At 31.2% G+C, this 16,042-nt stretch overlaps 1 protein-coding gene across 1 annotated transcript in view; it reads right to left on the bottom strand.

The window, feature by feature from the left end:
- Window positions 1-16,042, bottom strand: part of LOC105832767 (proton channel OtopLc) — a 51,687-nt gene that overhangs the window by 16,437 nt on the left and 19,208 nt on the right. The window lies entirely within an intron of this gene.

The following is a 16,042-nucleotide window of genomic DNA, read 5'->3' as shown; positions in this document are numbered from 1 at the left end:
AAGCTCTTGATCACGTGTAAAACGCGATAAACGATCGTGTCTGTATCGTTACAGCCCAACACTGGATAATTCAGTGAATTCTCTCGAAGTCCTCGCGTTTCGTTTCCCATGTAAAGTACATTAATTACGCTCGTCAGTACATGCCGATAATATCGCCCCGAAGGTGCAAGGTTAATTGCCGACTTGGCGCACAAAACAACCCGTTCTAAAAGGCGAAGGGTTAAACGTCTGTTTTCACGCGCGAGGGATACTATAATATCTGGACGATTATATCCTGCCGGATGGATGTTAGACGATGCGCGCCCTCGATACGCAGCGGCCCGAGCAAATTGCCGAGATTAATTTGTCGCGGGGCTTCCCATGATGATCCGCCTAATGGACAGGCCGCCGCGATTACGCGTAATAAGCGCGAGTCTATTATAGTCATCTACGAGGCAGAGAAAAAGAAGCGGCACCACCACCACCATCACCAGGCGACTACCACCTGCCACCTGCAAAATTATCAATGATGATAATGGCCGATGTGCGATAGTATATCGGTCCATTAACGATACGTAATGTCTGCCCCTTGGCGTTTAACAACGATTCCCACTAATGTCGGGTCATTATCTGTCAATTTCGCCTGACAGTTTACGAATACAGAAGAGGTATGTTGACATTTGTACTTATCCTGCATGATACGACGGGGATCGATTCGAGTGATCGATCGGACGCGACATAATGTAATAATAATGATAACGCCAATCGTGACGTGATTTCTTTTGCTCGGTAAAGGTTTCAGATATTGAGATGAATTTTTGGGTAAGAGAAAGTTAAATAATGATCTGCTGTCGAGCCTCCAGAATGTTTCGGGGTGCAGTATCGAAAATTGACTTTCGACACTTATTTTTAATTAACTTTTCACTGTTGTAATTCAATTTTTTAACATTTATACTTTCATACTGATGGTATCTAGAGGACATTAATCAACTCCGCAGGTCTGGATATAAGAATATCACGGTTAATACAGCTGGAAAAAACATCCCATGTTCTGAACATAAAAATGTACGTCGGTGAAAGAGACATATACGCAAAAAGAGAAAAACACAGTTTCTTCGCCAAAATTCATAAATTCTTTTGCGTCCCACTTTCATCGTTCGCCCCACATCCGCGCATGCGACACAAAGTACGAAAACATGCACTTTTTTACGTGTTTTTTTATTCACAAAACTCACACGTAACATTCAATTAATGTACCTTACTCGGTATAATCAATATGTAATTTGTAATTCCAATCCGTGAACTGGATGCTTTCTTCTATTTTTATCTCTCTGCTTTTTCATCCATACTCTTCTAATTGGCCTGTTTTATGTCGCGTATGTATAATTTTTCGTAAAATACATTTTGTTTCTTATATTGTTTGTGCTCTATAAAATTTAGAAAAATAATTTGATTTAATTTCTAATATATTTGATCACCTAATATCTATTTTTTATTATATAATTTTTCTGCTTTAATATTCACATTTCAGTTTTGTAAGGAAGAAAACTATGATTTGTGATATATAATATAATTTTATTATTATTATATGTACAAATCGATCATTTAAAAAACAACATAAATCAATTTTTGCAATTTAAAATTGAGATTGAGATTTTAGAAAATTCAGAATTAGAAAAGAAAAGAGAGAGAGAGAGAGAGAGAGAGAAATAATATTTTTTTCTAATATCTCAATTTTATTATGTTGTTTATCATTTAACCGATTCATTATGTATGTGTCTTATATATTATTATTTTTGTATTTTTGAAATAATATTAAAGAGCGATGTTACATTATTATATTACTGTAGAAAACGATCATATTGATAAAACATTAATATTGCAGACAAAATAGTAATTCAAAAATGTTGACGTGTGTTCGTAATTAATTTCAGGAGAGAATCAATATTCTTGGAAAGTGAACGGAGAATTGGAAATTTAATGAAAGTTCCAATAAAATCATTCATCAGATCATATTGATAGCAATAATCGATATTTGCTTTTTGGAACTTGATATTTTTTACATTCGGAAATTTACTTTAATACAATTATTTCTATTTTTTATTTTTCTAATAACTATTACAAGAATTGTTAAATTTTTTTTTAGTTTTATTTTTATTGCACAATGCAAAATTTAGAAAAATATACAGAAATGAGATATATTTAGTTGAAGAATATTTTGTCTAAAATTTTAAGTAGAGCGCTATGTACGCTATTTTTTATTAAAAAATAGTTTAATATCTTTAAAGAAGTTTATATTTTATTTTTTAGCAGAGTTTTAGGACTTTTATAATTTTGTGAAATAAGTAAATATTTTTCTAAATTATTTCTTATCTTTTTTTATTATTTAAAGACATATTTTCTTTTTTGAATAAAAATATAAATAGTTTATTAACAATTTAACTGATTAAAATAACGTTTAAGCTTTAACATTCATTAAAAAATCCGAAATCATGGTCGCTAAATTATGCAAATAAATTTATTTTTAATAAATTATTATTTATTGTATATAAAAAATACATTATACTTTGAAAGATAGGAAATTAATTTTTAAACAATAATTAAATATACAGAAAATAATTTTAAAAAACACCTATTTAAACAAAATTCTAAAACTTTCTAAAAAATGATATACAAAGTATTATAGAAAACTTTCCCTAGCGTTAGAAATGTGCAAGAGATTTATTAATTTTGTTTGATAAACATTTCGAGAATTTATATTATTTTTTTACTCAAAGTGATAAATGATCACCTCAGAACTTTCAAACGTAGATTGTGGAACGATTGTATAATCTTTATATCAACACGCGTCAATAAGCAATTACTCAATCAATGTAATTACCAAACGCGGATTTGCGGTCGGAAAGGTGGCGAGGAGATAGATTAGATTGCATTCATTTATTATTATAAAAAGGATCGTAAAGTTTAATATATGTATATGTGTATGTGTATACAATCCACGTATACGAGCGGTCATTTTTGACCGACAGGTTATCATTCGATTTACGCGCATGTATTCCATAAACGTTTCAACAGATGCCTGATTGGCAAATAAATTGATGCTTGTCTTCCATTAAGAATACGAGAATTCGATATTTGCGAGTCTGAAGTTGCCCGCTTATGCAAACTGTCAGTCTCTTCTGGTATAATAATAAATATTCAAGATGATATTATGAGAAATATTCTGTAAATTGAAGACACATTCAGATAGTATTCGATTTGTTGACTGGACTGGAGGCGTTGAAATCAAAACATTTTTTTCGGTTAAACAAACAAAACCGATACGAAAAGAAGTAAAAGAAAACTTAAAAAATAATTTGACGGACGAATTTAATGATATCGGAGAAAAATAAGAAACTCACAAAAAATTAGGAAAAGAAATAATCTTCTTTCAAGTCTAGTCTTTTTTGAAATTTGTGATCAAATTTTTTTGTTAGAATTAACTATTTTAAAATATAAAATAATTTTACTAAAATTTAACTCCAAATTTTATAAAAATTTTACTAAATTTTTTTTAAGAGTACAGTAAAATTCTTCAAAGTTTATGTTGTATCACGATTTTATTGTATCATGAGGATAAATTTTAACAAAAAACTCCGTATAATTATTATTTATACGCAACATTTGCAAGAAGTTTCTTAGTATGTTATACTCGTATCGTTGGCCGAAGATGTACTTGAGTAACAGATGTGCAATAGCAATAACGTAGATGTCTTCACTAATTAATAGATAAAAGGCGATAATGACCTGCTTATAAGGAAACAAGGATCGCAAGATATCGCATCAATAACGGTCCTTGTATGCCAGCGTCCGACACTACATTTTAATGACGATCGCTGCATAAGGTTTCCTCGCACGACGAGGATTTTATTATAGCAGTAAAATAATAAAAGGCTAAAGTGACATGAATACAGCGACGACATTATTAGCGCTTCGAACTTTTTTTATTTAAGTTGTAAGATTATTTCGCGAATTCTCCGGTTATTCGCGCGAGCTTCGTAAAGACCTCGATGAGCGAGAAAGACGCAGCTTATAAAAACGAGCACGCGCAACAGCTCGATCATATTATAACGGGATCATTTACAAGCCAGAGATATTAGCTTGATTTATTGAAATGGAAGGTACACATTTATTTGAAAAAATTTGTGTCAATAACGTACAGATTGCTATAAATATTATAAAACAATGTGATGTGTTTGATAGAGTCATCTCGAGTTTACAATCATATACACATGATACACAAAAATACTGTGAATTATTTGAATTAAGTAAATATTTGTTTCAAATATTTTATAATTTTATATATACATAAAAATGTATTATAAGTTTATCGTAGATATCAATTTTATTTAAAATTTATATAGCAAAATATAACGACATTTTATAGAAATGTTTCAACTGCAAAGTAAAACATTTTATAAAAATTGCAAAACATTTTTTAAATAACTCTAGAACAGCAAAATGTTCGCGACTCTTACACTTGAAATCTTATAAAAAAGTTGTTAAAAGGCTGCTGAAACAAAAACCTGCAATCTTTCTAAAAAATTACTGCTAAAATAATTAAACTAGTCCATAAAATTATAATTTTTCCAAAATTCTCCCAGAATTATAAAAAATGTCAAACTCTTAAATTAATTTTTAAAGTACAGTATTTACTCTCATACTTGTCTCACACACACACACATACACACACACATCCTGTTAGAACATGAGTGAAAGATTTCATAATACTACATTGTTACGTCCAGCCTTATGGGATTTTACTCTTTATTCGGTAGGAAGGATATCTCAGGGAGAACAGGTAAGGCAGGGAAGAACGTAACAAAACGTGTAGAATTCCCGTAGGCACACAGTTTAAGGAGGGTATGTGCCTCGGGTCGAACGCACTTTTTATGACTCAAAAATATAGGTCAACGTGCCGATAGGCCCGCTATAACCCGTTTCGAGTCGTACGTTCGTCGGTCCAAGTTTCGAGTCAACGAATTGAATCGCTTTAACTCGGGATCGGACCAGGTGCAGTCTTTGTTCGGGATAGACGAGATCGTTGTTAATTAAAATAAATGATAAAGTTTCACATAAAATTAACAAAAGTATTTATTCTAATAACAAATAAAAATGAAAATATAAAGAAATACAAATAAGCGCTGAAGTCGTGATTTAACATAATTTGTTGGCTATGAATTTATAAAGATTAAATTATAAGAATGGTTCTAAATAAATTTCGCAAGAGTTTACAAAGTTTAAAAATACGCAAAGGGTTATAAAAATAGATTTTCGATTGAGTTTACAAAAGTTTTAAAAGTTTAACAAAGGGTTATTAATAAAATTAAAAAAAAAACCACAAAGGTTATTAATATAAATTTCGGAAGTGTAAAACTAATGGGCAGCTTTTTGTTTGTGAGTTACATTATATCTTAAGTAATTCGGAGAGAGAAGGTTAGGAAAGTGCAGACTCTTGAAAATTAAAACCGTGAATTGTTGTTTGGACTTTCGAACACTAAGGGCGGAATTCGCATACCGGAACGCCTGGTCGGACTCTCGAGCAACAGCCTCTGAATCCGCGCACCGGAACGGCCGGTCGGATTCTCGAGCAACAGTCTCTGAATCCGCGCACCGGAACGGCCGGTCGGACTCTCGAATGACCGTCTCTGAATCCGCGCACCGGAACGACCGGTCGGACTCTCGAGCTGCCAGGCTCGCATCCGCAAACCGAGTAAAGAAGGGGGACGAAAAACTCTAAGAGAGAATTATTTATAAATAATAGGAGGGTGTCTTAAAGAATTAAAATGGAAGGAAGATGTTACCATGAATAACGTAAAAACCAGAGAAATTATGATTGTGGGACTTACTCATTGTTGGTTCTCGAGCAAATTTGTCGGAATCGAATAGATTTCTTGCCCGGATGGAACGGCACTAAAGTCTACTTGCGCACTGATTCTACATGATTACTAACTAACTAACTAACTCTAAAAACGTAACTCTAAAACTTTACTCTCCATTACTATTACTGACTATCTATTACTGACTGCTAAACTCTTATTACTGGTACTTTCATTACTGACTACTATTGCCTACTATTACTAACTGGTATATAAAACAACTGACTCCCTTCAAGATTTGGTATTATATATATATAGAGTCTTACAAGGGGAGGATCCAGAGATAGGTGGTTCAAATATTCTAATTGGTAGGATTCTTTTTCAGGATTGTGTGGTGGGTGAATTCTAAGTTTTCTTATTGGAGAAATAGTTTTTCCTTTTTGCCCAATCATACGTTAAGTAATCTGTCGAAAGTTTCTCTGTTTCCTCCCACATTCTTTCAATTTTATCGAAGGGATCCGACCTATCGCGTAGGTTATCTTCCCTTTGGGTTTAAGAGATAAATAATTTTTTCTATTGTGCTAGACGCGCTACGGTATGGGTTGCAGATGGAGGAAACGGTTATTTATTTTTTGCTTATGTTTAGATACTTTATTGCTCATTTTTTGTGAGCAAACGTGAAACTTTGCTTAGATCCCATGGTTGTTTTTTGAATTTCTATCTTCAGAATTTATTATTTGTTGACTCAATATTCAAAGGAGTCGGAATTATCTACTTGGTCGTTTCGTCCATCTATGTTTGTTATTACGTTTCTAACAGACTAATCCTAGACACATAAAAATTATCGGAGACCGTTGAAACGGAATTTCTTTTGTAAAATTATTTGTTCCTCTGACGAAGGGAAATCGTGGAGTCTGCCGGACGTAACACTCCCCGCCTTAGACAAATGTTGGGGGCGTATGAACACAACATTTGCAGAATTTAATAGGCTGAGCAACGATTTCTCTTTTTCATGGATTATTATATTTATTTTGTATCGCATTAATATCCTATCTTTCCTTATTCGTTTAGGTATTTATTTATATCAACGCTTGTCTCTTAAGAAAGAGGAAGGAAAAGGCAATCTTTAAAATCCTTTCTTGCTCTTTCGTCTTTCTTTACACGTGTATGTTTTATTTTAATTTCTAAATCAGATTATTCGTATGTACGCACATTTTTACGCAGTAGATAATGATTATAATTCACTTAATAAGTTGTTTTACGCATGTATACGCGCTTTTAATTTATAAATTTTCTTAATTAAAAAAAATTTGTATTAAATATATTTCGAAGCTTTCCCTTTTTTTTCTAAAATTATTATTACCGTTATGTTTTTTTTTCTTGTTTTTTTCTAAAAATATTTTAGAATCACGTGAGTGTCAACTAGGTTTTTCTATTCTCCCTTTTTCCTTGGTTTTTTTTTTTTCATTAAGAACGGATTTTGTCCAGAGACAATTGAGTATTTCTCGATCCTGTGCATCGCATTCCACAGGCATATCAACATTTGTTGATATAGGTGTGTCGCCAATTTTACCACTGTTATACTTTTTATATTGCATCAAATAAAATTCTTTTATATTAATTTCAGGAGGGCGACAAATAATCAATTCATCCTGCCGATATCTTCGCGCAGGGTTAGAGTAGTTATGATTTTGCAGAAGATGAGTTCTCAAACAGAGCAACACATCTGAACGGCATCAAGTGCCGGAATTGGATCAAATAATCAATTAGCGAGGTTTCATTCTTCGCTTAAAATTTGTAAGAGTAAAGCGGCATTTTGCCGGATTTGTTTTTGACACTCAGGTGATCTATTTAAATTGTTATTATTCAAATAATTTTTATTTTAATTTATTCTTTTATCTAAGCATTTATTATATTATATTCATATATCTCCTTTTAATAGAAAAGGAAAACTTCTGAAACACTATGATTAATTTGTCTTATAGTAACATTTAAATTCTAAAATTGCCTTATTTTGGCAATATGGAACAATGTTATGTAACAAGTTTTCGTAACATTACATCTTATTCAAATATGCAATATAAATTTGAACCTTAAATTAATGTTTAGTATAAAACAATGAAGATATAAAATTATTAATATATGTAACTTTAATGTCGATGAAAATATTGATAGAGAGAAAAGGTATCTTAAATATGAATTCCAATATTCATTAATGTCTGATTCGCTTAAGTTATATTATATTTCTTGGTTATTTTTCTACTTCGTTTTATAATTTAACTTGGTTTATATATGAAGAAAAGACGCAATTGCAGCGTGGACAATTATTGTATATCATTCATTCGACTTGTCACGCGAAATTTCTAAACGGAATATTTTGTTTTGACGCAATAATAACGATTACTTAGATTATAGAATCTTATCAAACTAAGATTTTATTAGGCTTATAAATAAGATTGAATATTGAGTTAAAGCTTGTAGCTTAGTTAAAACCTTTGAATATATTGATTCTTTAACACAATTATTTTTCTTTTACAAATTTTAGGAATATTTTTAAATTAAAAAAAAAAAATTAAAGATTCTTAGTTTTTTTTTTATCTATATATTTTTTTTTTTATTATTCAATCTTGGTTACGTAATTATTATTCTATTTGTTATTCTTTCAATTATAAGCTAAAATTATATGTTATTTTTGTCGCGAAAATAAAGGTATTATAAGAATAAAACTAACAATTGACATTATTAAAGAATTTTACAATTATCTATTCCTTATCTACTATAAATTTATATTTCATATGCTGCTATCCTTTGTGATGTGCTGGATGTCTTTTATCTTGATTCCAGCCAATAATTATTTGTTTGTCTTCGCTCTCGCCATGATGCTTGAGCTTAGATTATTGTTGCATTTATTGTCCCCTTTTTCCTAAGGATTCGTATCTATTCTTCTCGGGTTCCTTTTTGTGTGGCGGGATAATTGTTTAGAAATGATGAAGAAGGATGTAGTGTATAAATTTTCCTACATGACGTAGCATGTGATTCAAGGATCCATTAAATGGATAGAGATACATGTCGCAGCATGTGATTTGAAAGTGAGGTAATATAACTTATTATTTTGCAAAATATTTTCATGGTTTTAGAGGCTTTTTAAGGATTCCAAATATTGTCAATTTGTAGCCTTTTGTTATCTCTTGCTGATGAGTAGGCTGTATAATTTTTTAAATTTTATTTTTAGTTTATTCAATGTAAGAAAACTTAGAATTAGAATCTTGTTGTTTTTTTTTTCATAGGCTGGGATCTAAAGATTTCTCGTCGATATAGTTGAAGTGCGTATATTATTTTTTATAATATTAACAGATTGTGGATATTGATTGTAATATTTTTAAATAGTTGTATATTACTAGTGGAGGATTTATTCGTAACTTGCTTAGAATTTGGTTTTGTTCATCCTTTTTTAGTTCTTCGTCCTTGTCGCGTGTTCTTCCATCATCCTTGATATCATTTATTTTGTCTGGAGGATCATTTCTATCTTCAATTTTATTTTTTTGTTCTTGCGAATCTAGTTGTTTCTTGTCTTTTATGTCTTCATCGTAGGTAAGGTATCCTTTGTCCGGGGGATCATTTCTGTTCTCGATTTCCTCAGGTTCGTATTTATTTTTCTTCAAGCTCTTAAATAATTTTGACAAATGTTGACAAATGTAATGATAAACGTATAACAATGTAGTAATCATACTAATAATGTAGTATAAAATAGTAATAAATTTATAATTTCTTCGGTCTTGAAATTGTATTTTGTTAGATTTAAGAGACTCATGGACTGAGATCTTCTCTTTAATTTGTAATTTTAGCGGTTGATACATTTCCTCGTATGTAGATAACATTTGGTTAGAGTTCTTAACAGATACATCGTTAGATAATGAATCTTCCATTTTTTCATCAGAGAAGTTGAAGTCTTCGTAGCCTTCGTCCTTTTCATTGGAGTCCTTCAGTATCGTGGAAATTAATTTCGCATTTTCCGGATCATTAAAGTTAAGAATTTCATCGTCATTAATTTCATTGCCGTTTATTTCTTCTTTATGTTTCGATTTTCTTCTTCGCATGAATTTTTCTATTATCTTCTGTGATTGGACTTGCATTGATACAAGGATTTTTAAAAGTGGTTTATTTTTCTTCTTGGAATCATATAATTTTCTTGCATTATAAAACTTAGTTCTTCTTATAGGCTCTTTGATAGCAATATGAGAAATGTTATTTTTATTATATTTATTTTTTATATTTATTCCAATTCTTGGGAATTTTAATTTTTTTAGATAAACTAAGGAGCTCTTTGTTTTTGATTCCTTTAAGAAAAATCGTGTCGTGTTACATAGTGAGGTTTGGTTGCTTCCCTCCTTGCAATCGACTGAAGAATACATTATAGAATTTTGGAGATCTTCCTTTATTGTATCATAATTTTTAAGGGGGATTTGATATTCCTTTCCCTTTAAGATTTCAGAATTATTTATTGATTTACGAGGGGTTTGGTAACTTCCCCCTCCAAGGATTTCTGGATCATCAATTAAAACAGGAGAGGTTTGGTAACTTCCCCCTCCAAGGATTTCTGGATCCCTGGGCAGCCCGAGGAATGTTTGAAAATCTCCTCCCTCATGGATTTTTGGATCTCTGGTCAATTCAAGAGAGGTTTGGTAACTTCCCTCCTCAAGAATTCTTGGATCTCTGGGCAATCCAGGAGAGATATGGAAATCCTCATTTCCAAGGACTTTTGGATCACTACTTAATTCACGAGGGGTTTGGTAATTTCCCCCTCCAATTCGGGAATCTAGAACTTCGGGAGAGGCATAGGAGCCTGATTTTTGTTCTAGAATAGATTTTTCCTTCAAATTTTTATTTTTTTGTGTTAGTGTATGTTTATCTTTTTCTTTAATTTCAATTTCGTCTTCGGATTTGTTTTCAATTATCCCTTCTTTTTTATTTAACATCTGAATTTCTTTATTTATTGTTTTATTCTCTTCTTTTATTATGTTTTTATTTTCATTTATAATTTTGTCTTCATCGTTTTTCAAATTTACGTTACAATTGTTGTTCGTTTTATCTTTATTGTTAATATTTTCTTTTATTTCTTCCTCATAAATTTTATTAGAGACTTCTTGATCAACAATTGAGAAAGATCTAAGACGTAGGGTTGGTACCTGGACTTCTATTTCTTCGTCCAAGTTACTTACAACATCTATATACGCCTTTCCTGAGCTAACTTCCGCTATAGTTTCTATCGCATAAATTCCATGCGCTATTTTTAATCTAGGTATATCCCCGATTCTTATTTCAGGATTCTCTACTCTAATATAAAATGGTGATTTTAATCGTGGTGCTACTATAATCACTTCAGGTGAAAAGAAGGGTAGATTAATTCCAAAAACGTCTAAATGTCCCTTTGCATAATTTATTTTTGCGGAAGTTTGATAAAAAAAATCATTGCCTAATATACTTGGTTGTAAGATCGGAAAGTCGTTAGTTACAATATGAAAAGTTATTTCCTTTCCGTAAAGAAGTAAATTAATTTCTCCTAGAGTGTAAGTCGGATAATCGTAAATACCATTTAATTCTAATATGTTGTCGTAATTGATTGTTTTATTTTTGGGCACAAAATTTTCTTTAATTAAATTTATTTCATAACCTGTATCTAATGCGAAAGTTATAGGAGAAGTTGATTCACAAATTTTTATCTGAACAGTAGGCGGACGACTGTGTTTGTCGAGGTTTATCATTACGGGTCGGGGTTCCCAAGCATTTTGGTTAACATTTTCTGTGACGCCCATGGATGTGGAACTCGTTCGGTCCCCAATTGCATACCTGACTTCGAGGAAGCCATCGGAGTTTTCCGGCTCATTCATATAATTATTACTTGTGATACGTAGTTTACAATTCTTAAGAAGATGCCCTCGTTTTTTACAATAGTGACAGAATAATGAATCTACAGATACTGCGGTTTGCTCTAATTTAGATCGACAATCTTTAGCTATATGCCCAAAGTTATAACAAATTTGGCATGCAATTTTTGATTTTTTATTTATGTTATATTGTTTATTTTGCTTTTTCCAACAATTATTAGCCGTGTGACCCGGTTTATCACACCATTGACAGATTACGTAAGGCTTATTTTGTTCATTAGTTTTATAAATTTTACAAAATTTAGCATGGTGACCGGGTTTAGAACATAACTGGCAAATGACGTAATTTTCTTGTACTACATTAACGGGTTGTTGAGATTGAGCATCGCGGAAGTAACACTTGTCGGCTGCATGCCCGTGGATTTTGCAAATTTGACATTGGATTTGTGTTCTACAATTACAGGCTAAGTGTCCTCTCTTATAACAGAGCTGGCAATTTTTCCATAACCGGTTAATACTTTGATTTTTACCTGAAATATTATCCTGCCCTGATCGGAAATATGCCATTGTACGAAGCTCTCTTTCTATTTACGAGATATCGGCTATGGTTATGCAAGCGTCTAAAATTTTTTTTTTATTTCTGATTTAAAAAATTTTTTTTTTATAAAACATTTCACGACATTTTAATATTTTAAGAAAAAGAACATTTCTGAAATTTTATACGATAGTTTTATTGTTTACGTAATTTTTATTTTTTACTCAATTTACGAAGACGACAATGTATTTTATTTTTTTTTTTATAAATGCAACCTAGTTTTCTTTGTAAAAAGTTTTTAAATAAACCAAAATTTAGCTCTAAATATTTTGTCAATTGGGCAAATTATCGAAATCTTCATCTTGGATAACACGCACTTTACTTATAATCCTTTTGTTCTACTAATTGTGTAAATTAAAATTTGACCTCTACAGCCGGGATAGATTTTACCCCTTTTTCCGGTAAAATTTGATTATATATTTTGGCCGATAAATAAAGGAATGGCCATCACAATGAATTACAATATAGCAAAAAATTTGAATTCGATATTATTTTAATTTGTTTACGCTCATAAATATATCTAGTTTCATGCACTGACTGAATCATTACTCTTTCAAGGTTGTCGAAAATATACATATTAATAAAAATTCAGTTTAATGCAATTTTCACATGCAATTTTGTCTACTGAAAAAAGAAAATAATTAATTCAGGGAATTATTTATTAGGAACGAAAGTATATAGTTGGATATTGTCTGGGTTTAATTTTCTAAAGTGATTTTATATAAATTATCGACTTCAGCATTATTTCAAAATTGACCTCATCTTATTCCTTCTCAAAGACAACACCTATTTATCCCGGACGAGCCCCCAAAAATTTTAATTGTTCTGTTACGTCCAGCCTTATGGGATTTTACTCTTTATTCGGTAGGAAGGATATCTCAGGGAGAACAGGTAAGGCAGGGAAGAACGTAACAAAACGTGTAGAATTCCCGTAGGCACACAGTTTAAGGAGGGTATGTGCCTCGGGTCGAACGCACTTTTTATGACTCAAAAATATAGGTCAACGTGCCGATAGGCCCGCTATAACCCGTTTCGAGTCGTACGTTCGTCGGTCCAAGTTTCGAGTCAACGAATTGAATCGCTTTAACTCGGGATCGGACCAGGTGCAGTCTTTGTTCGGGATAGACGAGATCGTTGTTAATTAAAATAAATGATAAAGTTTCACATAAAATTAACAAAAGTATTTATTCTAATAACAAATAAAAATGAAAATATAAAGAAATACAAATAAGCGCTGAAGTCGTGATTTAACATAATTTGTTGGCTATGAATTTATAAAGATTAAATTATAAGAATGGTTCTAAATAAATTTCGCAAGAGTTTACAAAGTTTAAAAATACGCAAAGGGTTATAAAAATAGATTTTCGATTGAGTTTACAAAAGTTTTAAAAGTTTAACAAAGGGTTATTAATAAAATTAAAAAAAAAACCACAAAGGTTATTAATATAAATTTCGGAAGTGTAAAACTAATGGGCAGCTTTTTGTTTGTGAGTTACATTATATCTTAAGTAATTCGGAGAGAGAAGGTTAGGAAAGTGCAGACTCTTGAAAATTAAAACCGTGAATTGTTGTTTGGACTTTCGAACACTAAGGGCGGAATTCGCATACCGGAACGCCTGGTCGGACTCTCGAGCAACAGCCTCTGAATCCGCGCACCGGAACGGCCGGTCGGATTCTCGAGCAACAGTCTCTGAATCCGCGCACCGGAACGGCCGGTCGGACTCTCGAATGACCGTCTCTGAATCCGCGCACCGGAACGACCGGTCGGACTCTCGAGCTGCCAGGCTCGCATCCGCAAACCGAGTAAAGAAGGGGGACGAAAAACTCTAAGAGAGAATTATTTATAAATAATAGGAGGGTGTCTTAAAGAATTAAAATGGAAGGAAGATGTTACCATGAATAACGTAAAAACCAGAGAAATTATGATTGTGGGACTTACTCATTGTTGGTTCTCGAGCAAATTTGTCGGAATCGAATAGATTTCTTGCCCGGATGGAACGGCACTAAAGTCTACTTGCGCACTGATTCTACATGATTACTAACTAACTAACTAACTCTAAAAACGTAACTCTAAAACTTTACTCTCCATTACTATTACTGACTATCTATTACTGACTGCTAAACTCTTATTACTGGTACTTTCATTACTGACTACTATTGCCTACTATTACTAACTGGTATATAAAACAACTGACTCCCTTCAAGATTTGGTATTATATATATATAGAGTCTTACAAGGGGAGGATCCAGAGATAGGTGGTTCAAATATTCTAATTGGTAGGATTCTTTTTCAGGATTGTGTGGTGGGTGAATTCTAAGTTTTCTTATTGGAGAAATAGTTTTTCCTTTTTGCCCAATCATACGTTAAGTAATCTGTCGAAAGTTTCTCTGTTTCCTCCCACATTCTTTCAATTTTATCGAAGGGATCCGACCTATCGCGTAGGTTATCTTCCCTTTGGGTTTAAGAGATAAATAATTTTTTCTATTGTGCTAGACGCGCTACGGTATGGGTTGCAGATGGAGGAAACGGTTATTTATTTTTTGCTTATGTTTAGATACTTTATTGCTCATTTTTTGTGAGCAAACGTGAAACTTTGCTTAGATCCCATGGTTGTTTTTTGAATTTCTATCTTCAGAATTTATTATTTGTTGACTCAATATTCAAAGGAGTCGGAATTATCTACTTGGTCGTTTCGTCCATCTATGTTTGTTATTACGTTTCTAACAGACTAATCCTAGACACATAAAAATTATCGGAGACCGTTGAAACGGAATTTCTTTTGTAAAATTATTTGTTCCTCTGACGAAGGGAAATCGTGGAGTCTGCCGGACGTAACAACATCTTTTATTCTATTTTTACTTACGAGAAATAGAAATTAGTATTTATTTAGCAACGGTTCCGCACTGCGTATTCGTAATTTTTCAAAATTATTTTCTGTGAAAGCTTTTTGCAATTCTTAATATATATATATATATATTTTTTTTAAATATATTTACTAAATATCATAGATTTTAGAAACATTTCTGTTGCACATTTAATGTAAAATCTTTTCAGAATTCTTCATAAAATGTAAAAGATTAAAATGGTTTTAAAGCCTTTCTGACAACTTTCTGTAAAAATTTATTTTGTAAGTATATTTTCTGAAATCTAGTAAGTTCATACATTACTCATAAGAATATTAAGAGAAGAATATTAAGAATAATCTCAATAAAAATTAAGTAGAAACAAAAATTTGATTTGTTTTTTTATTTTGTCGATTTGACTTTGCTAAATCTGTGATCAATGTATGAGCATTTCTGAATTTTTTAATTTCTTGACCCTAGTTTTTTTCTTTCAGTGATTTTTTAAAATAAATATTGTGTTTTATGGAAAAGGGAGATTTAAATAATTTAATTGCAAACAAATATAAGAATTTTGAAACACTATATTTGCAAGAAAGAATGAAGTTTATAAAAAAATATTTTAGAATTAAAAATATAATATATTATCGTATTATTTTCATAAAGATTCAATATATTTCTATTAAAAAAAATTAAACAAATATATAAACATCATAATATATAAACATCAGTAAAACTGCGGTAACATAGCTTATTACTCTCATTTATTATTATAAATAAATCCTTTTTAATTATTATATTAATAAATATATATTAATAAATATCAATAATTATATTAGTATATAATAAAGAAAACATTTTTAAATAGCAATATATGGTTTTAT

Source organism: Monomorium pharaonis, chromosome 11 (genome assembly GCF_013373865.1).
Source record: "Monomorium pharaonis isolate MP-MQ-018 chromosome 11, ASM1337386v2, whole genome shotgun sequence".
NCBI lineage: Eukaryota > Metazoa > Arthropoda > Insecta > Hymenoptera > Formicidae > Monomorium > Monomorium pharaonis.
The sequence above is the reverse complement of the archived record's forward strand: the minus strand, read 5'-3'. Positions and strand labels throughout refer to the sequence as shown.